The sequence below is a fragment of the Chrysochloris asiatica genome, unplaced genomic scaffold, assembly GCF_000296735.1.
Source record: "Chrysochloris asiatica unplaced genomic scaffold, ChrAsi1.0 scaffold00454, whole genome shotgun sequence".
NCBI classification, from domain to species: domain Eukaryota; kingdom Metazoa; phylum Chordata; class Mammalia; order Afrosoricida; family Chrysochloridae; genus Chrysochloris; species Chrysochloris asiatica.
The window spans coordinates 610,411-616,326 of NW_006408972.1; positions in this window are offsets into that span (position 1 = coordinate 610,411).

Consider the following 5,916-nt stretch of genomic DNA (forward strand, 5'->3'; position numbering starts at 1 on the left):
TCTTCAATAATTAACAGTTGAGACTATCTCAGTTAATCCTCTTAACAATTATTCACAATGGAGTCAGAAAATCCTATCACCGTCATCCCCATCCCCTTTCACCAGATCCATCTGGGAAAGAGGTAAACTATTCAGTGGGAATCTGCCTTACCCACCTCATTCTGCAAGGAAACACACTCATGAAAACTTGTAAGCCAGCCACTTCATGCCTTTGTAGATTCCCCCTGCCTCCTACTTTTGATAGCCAATGTCTAAATTTCTCTCCCCTACCAACCCACTACACTGAGGAAATAAAGTTGTTCCTTGATATGAAGAATCCTTCCATTCTGGTTGGAATTTTGAGTCACTGTATTCATAGGTGAAGCCTAGTTCATCAAATGGTAACAATTTGCACTTATTCTCAGTATCAAACATCTTTATCTTCCCATAAAGATTTACATCCTCTCAAATCCTATACAGGGTCACTGTGCTTCAGAATGAACTAGATGATGGTGAAAGTGCATTGGCTAAACTGACTGTGAATGCCAATATTAAAATGGTAAATAACAAAGATGTCACTTTGAGGACTAAGGCGTGTCTGACACAAGCCATGGTGTTTTCAATCACCTCATATGTTGTAAGATAAGCAGTGGACTATGAACCACAAGGCTGGAAATGCAAACCCACCAGACACTCTTGGAAACCCTATACAGGATCACTGAGTCAGAACTGACTTGACGGCACATAACAAAAACAATGCTGATGATTGCTCCTTGGAAGTGAAGATGGTGAGACTTTATCTCTTGTTTTTTGGACATGTTGTCAGGAAGGACCAGTCCCTGGAGGGTCCGAGAAAAAGAGGAAGACCCCTAGCAAGATGGATTGATACAATGGCAGCAGCGATGGGCTCAAATGTAGCAACAATTGTGAGTTTGGCCCAGGACCAGGCAGTGTTTTGTTCTGTTGTACATAGGATCACTATGAGTCAGTACCATCTCAGTGGTGCCTAACAACAACAATATTACCATTTGCAGGTAAGGCAGTGTAATCTTGCCTGTACCCGTGAAGCACATTAGCAGCAGAGCTGGAACAAGACCTCTTTTATTGACACTTCCTACAGCTTAAACCTTTAGTCACAGGGTCCTTATAATCCCTTCATATACAATGAGGAGGACCACCCTCAGTATCCCCTCATACATAATGACAAGGACCACCTTCAGCATCCCTTCATGGACAATGACAAGGACCACCCTCAGTTTCCCCTCATGGACAACGAGAAGGACTCTGTAGCCATGGAGGTTCAAGAGGAAGGGGCCTGAGCTCAGGTTATTCTTGGGCCCAGGACGGCGCTCAATAAAGTAGAAAAGCAAGCTCAATGTTTTCCTTCAATCTCTTCCTCACAGGTCCCAACTTGATGTGAAACCACAGCCTCCAGCTCAGTCTTTCTTTGCCAAGACAGACACAAAGTTCAATGACAGAAGCAGTGGGCTGAATGCCCACGGCCAGGCTGAGGAGCCTTGTAGGAACGAAGGTCTCCCCAGCCCATGGTGGCAGGAGGTTGCAGTGGGCTGCAGCTGGTGAACAGGAATGCAAGCCAAGGGTCTTGGTAAGGTGAGTAGGGCTATTTGTCAGCTCCAAAGGGCCAGTCCTGGTGTGGCGCTGTAGGATAAGCACTGGATTCTAACCACAAGGTCGACAGTTAAAATCCACCAGCCACTCCTTGGAAACACTACACAGCGTCGCTATGAGTCAGAACCAACTCGACAGCATGTAACAACAAAACAAAGGGCCAGCAGCTGGGAACAGAGAGGCAAGAGGAGAGGATGAGCTGGGAGAAGACTGTGGGGCTCAGGACCCCACATTCCCAGATTTCAGCTATGGTGGGGTAGGGCTGGGGGAGGTTGGTGGGCTCTAAGCAGGACTGTCACAGGTACGCAGGGCATTTCTGTAGAACTGAGAAACAGATTGCTCTGGGCCACGCAGCTTTGTCTGGGACACAGGGCTTGCAGACAGATTTGCTCCTCGGGATCTCTGTAGTCCAGTGTGTAGCCTTCATCTTCACAATGCTGTCTTCCCTCCGTAACTCTTTCTCCTTACACAAGAATTCCAGGCATTAGGCCCACTTTCAGAGTCCCTGAGTGGGGCAAAGGATTCAGGTTCTTGGAAGCTAACCAAGAGGTTGGAGGTTCAAGTCCACCCAGAAGTGTCTTGGAAGAAAGCCATGGTGAGCTACTTCTAAAAAATCAGTCACTGAAAACTCCGGAGCGCATGGGGGTGCCAGGAATTGGAGGTGACTAGATGTCCACTCATCTGTTGAGTTTATCTTTCCTTGATGACATCTGCCAAGACCCCATTTCTAAAGAAGGTTACATTCTACAGGTTCCAGGTAGTCATAACTTTTTCTTTTTTTAAGTTTATATTGTGAATTGGGTGATAGTTTACATGGGAGAATATCAGCTTTTCTTTCATTCTATCGTATTTTGTTTCATTGAAATGATTACAATCCCCTCCACGCATCCTCATTCAACAGCATTTGCTTCCATTCCCTCTGTTTTTTTTTTTTTTAGCTTTTGCTTCTTTTTGGGACGTACACCGAAGTACTCAGGAATATACAACCATTCAAACAACCAAAGGGCACACCCTACAAACCCGCTCCCTGGCCATCAGCACACAGCCCCTCACCCTCTCTGAGCCCAGAGTCCCGTCGCTGCTTCTCCCTTGGTCTTCCCAGAGTCCTCCACTCCTGGACTGCAAGATCAACCACTCTCCTCCTTTCGTTACAAAATGTCTGCCTTTACATTTCCAACACTCACAATCAGTCCTGATAGTAATTATTCACTATTGTACCACAAGAGTCTTATCCCCATCTCCTTTCACCAGCCCCGTCTGGACAGGTTGGAAACCACTCAGTGGAGATTGGTAGTCATAACTTTTGGTGGTGGTGGTGTCGGGGGGACATTTAGTTAACCCAACTGCATCCATCCTTCACAAAGGCCTGTCATTTGGGGAATTAGTAAGTGCACCTTAAACACATAATACAGCACCTGGTCTGATAAGGACATCTGCAAGTGGAGGTCATTGTGATGCTACGTAGGGACATTTGAAAGGGCTCAGAGAAAAGATGAGGAAGTGCCCAGTGACACTCACCTTAAACCCAATCCCTTCCCCAACCACACTTTGAGTCTTTCCGTCTTCTATTCCAGAATATCAAGTTTTCCCCCAGCAATCCTTCCATTAAAGAATGGTTTATCTGGCCATTTGTGTATATGTGGAAAATGCATAAAAATTTATAAAATAAACCCATTTACTTCCAGACGAAAGTTAGTGTTTTTGCCTGGAGTGAATTTTTGTGGCCGAGTTATAAAATTCAGAAAATAAGGGTTTCTAATGAAACTGCAGTACCCTTTAATGAATATCACCGCCCTCGGATAGTGAAGAATGTACAATGTTTGGCATGATGCACTCTGGAAAAACGGCCTAATATGTAATCTGAGCGACGGCGCTCGCTGGGAGCCAAGTTCTGTTTCCATTTTGTAGGTAATTCGGCTCCACAAATATTTATCGAGCGCCTACTGTGAGCCGACAACTGTGCTGGGTGGCATGAAGACAAGATGCAGTTAGTGGGGGCCATAGAGTCATAAAAATTAATGAACTCTCGGATAGACTTGTGCCTTTCTCTGTCCGATGTGTTTTACAGACATTGCATCATACAATCCTAACAGCTACCTGGTGAAATAGATGTGGTGTCAGCATCCCAATCCACAGGTGAGGGAGGTGCGCTGTCCACACCCTGGGGACAGGTGAAGGAGGTGCACTGTCCACACTCCAGGGACAGGTGAGGGAGGTGTGCTGTTCACACCCAGGAACAGGTGAAGGAGGTGCACTGTCCACACCCGGGGGACAGGTGAGGGAGGTGCGCTGTTCACACCTCAGGGACAGGTGAGGGAGGTGTGCTGTTCACACCCAGGGACAGGTGAGGGAGGTGTGCTGTTCACACCCAGGGACAGGTGAGAGAGGTGTGCTGTCCACACCCCAGGGACAGGTGAGGGAGGTGTGCTGTTCACACCCAGGGACAGGTGAGAGAGGTGTGCTGTTCACACCCAGGGACAGGTGAGGGAGGTGTGCTGTTTACACCCAGGAACAGGTGAAGGAGGTGCACTGTCCACACCCCGGGGACAGGTGAGGGAGGTGTGCTGTTCACACCGGGGACAGGTGAGGGAGGTGTGCTGTTCACACCTCAGGGACAGGTGAGGGAGGTGTGCTGTTCACACCCAGGGACAGGTGAGGGAGATGTGCTGTTCACACCCCAATACAGGTGAGGGAAGTTTGTTGTCCACACCCCAGTACAGGTGAGGGAGGTATGCAGTCTCTCATCTCCATTGACAGACAAAGCCCCGAAGGCACAGCATGTCAAATTCTTTTGCCCACAATCACACAGTCCACAAATAGAAGGCAAGGATTTAACCCTAGTGTCTGCTTTCATTGGCATGAGGCATCTGTCTTCATCTGCGTGGCAGCCGTCCCTGTATCTGTTTCCCCCCTTTTATAAAGCATTCTCAGAAGGCATTAGCACCCACCCTAGTCCAGGAGCTTATTAACTTAAGAGAAAACCCGTTTCCAAATAAGGCCACCGTCACAGATACCGGGTTAGGACTTCCACATACCTATTGGGGAGAGAGTAAGTTCAAGTTTAATGATATGGGTGGGCACTGTAGCTGGAGAAGTTCACAGGGGACCCCACTGCATGCTGGGAGTGCCAGAGAAGGAGTGGATGAGAACTGGGAGTCAGAGTTAGGACAGGTGGAGGAGACAGGGGATGAGGCAGCACAGTTCCTAAGGTTAGACACAACACGGTGTGTGCATGTGTGGGGGTGTGCTTGTGTGTGAGTGTGCTAGTGGGGATTGTGCACGCATGATGTGTACACATGTGTGAGCCTGCATGGTGTCAACACATACATGTGCTCTTCTAATATGTTCATGCACATGTGTGTGCTCACCTGGTTGTGCTCACATGTGTGTGTGTGTGTGTGTGGTATATACACACATGAGTGTGTTTGCATGGAGTACACATGTTTGTGTATGCACACTGTTGTTGTTAAGTACTGTTGAGTCAGTTCCGACCCATAGTGACCCTGTATAATTTCTGAGGAGCGGCTGGTGAGCTTGAACCACTGACCTTGTAGGCACATACGTGTGCTTATATTGTGTGTGTTCATGTGGTATGTGCACACTTGTGTGCTCGTACAGCATCACATGTATATATGTATGTACACAGTGGGTGCACACGCATGTATATGCATGCATATGAGTTCTCATGGGGCGTGTACACATGTGTGAGTATGTTCACATGGTGTGCACACATGAGTCCTTGTGTGGTGTGTACGCATGTGTGTGTACTGATCACTGGCTTGGGACATTGCCTCATTCTGAGATGTGGGTGGAGCAGCTTTGAGAGGTGCTTCCTGAGAAAGGGCTGGCGCCACGCCAGGAACAAATTAACAGTGCCCTGAGGCCTGGGCGATGACACTGTGTGTGCCGGAGGCGGGGAAGGCTTCGAGCTGTGGTGGTAAGTAGGAAAGTACACATCAGACTGCCCACCAACTCTCATTGCTGACACTGGAGTATTTGAGGACACATGAACTGCTTATTCACTGAGGAAAGATGAGGTGAGGGAAGCAAAAAAAATATATTAAAGGAAAATATAGTTTACTATTGCAAAATTTGGAGTCCTGGTATAGCGCTGCAGGATATAATGCACTGGACCACAAGGTTGGATTGTACTACAGGGTTGGCAGTTCAAACCCACCAGCCGCTCCTCAGAAACACTAGACAGGTTTGCTATGAGTTAGAATCGACTCGAAGGCACTTAACAACAAAACCACAAAATTCCATCCAGTCATACCGTTTTTCTCATGGGATATATTTCTACTTATTAAA